Source organism: Rasamsonia byssochlamydoides (assembly GCF_041956645.1).
Source record: "Rasamsonia byssochlamydoides strain NRRL 3658 unplaced genomic scaffold VTN77scaffold_90, whole genome shotgun sequence".
Lineage (NCBI taxonomy): Eukaryota > Fungi > Ascomycota > Eurotiomycetes > Eurotiales > Trichocomaceae > Rasamsonia > Rasamsonia byssochlamydoides.
The window spans coordinates 1-665 of NW_027192473.1; positions in this window are offsets into that span (position 1 = coordinate 1).

Genomic DNA, 665 nt, shown 5'->3' on the forward strand with positions numbered 1-665 from the left:
GGGGGAATGAAGAGAACAAGGAGAAAGAAATAGATAAGAAAGACATACCACCACCATCCTCCAGCCGTGTCACTATCCAGGATTCCCTTCCTCCTCCGCCTCTCCCCCTGCCCTTCCCTTTCCCTTTCCCTTTCCTTTTCCTTTTCCTCCCCCGTTCCCTCCCTCCCCGACTTCCCCCTGGAGTCTAAGCGCCCCTAGCACGCTTCGACGACCCTCGACCGCGACCTCCTCCCGCCGCCTTCCGCTTGGTACCCCGCGGCTCCTCCTCCGGAGGCGCGACTGGCGGGACTGACTTGCCTCCGGAGGAAGGCCGGGGAGGGGGAGGGACGACTTGGCCATCGCCGACGTCCCCATTTCCGGCGACGTCGGCGACGGTGGTGGTGTTGTTGCCGTCGTCGTTGTTGTTGTCACCACCGTCTGGCAGGTTTCCCTGCGCAGACGGGGCTTTGCCTCTCCCCTTACCCCCGCCCTTAGCCGCTGCACCTCCTCCGCGAGCTTTCGTCGTTTTTGGTTTTGGTTTCGCTTTCGTTTTCGGTTTCGGAGGTGCTGGGGCGGCCTCGCGAGAGGCGGCGGGTTTCTTCTTGTTGGCGGCAGCGCGGCGGGTGCGCTTGCCGCCACGGCCGACGCCGGCAGACGAGTTGGTGTTGTTGGCGTTGTTGTTGTCG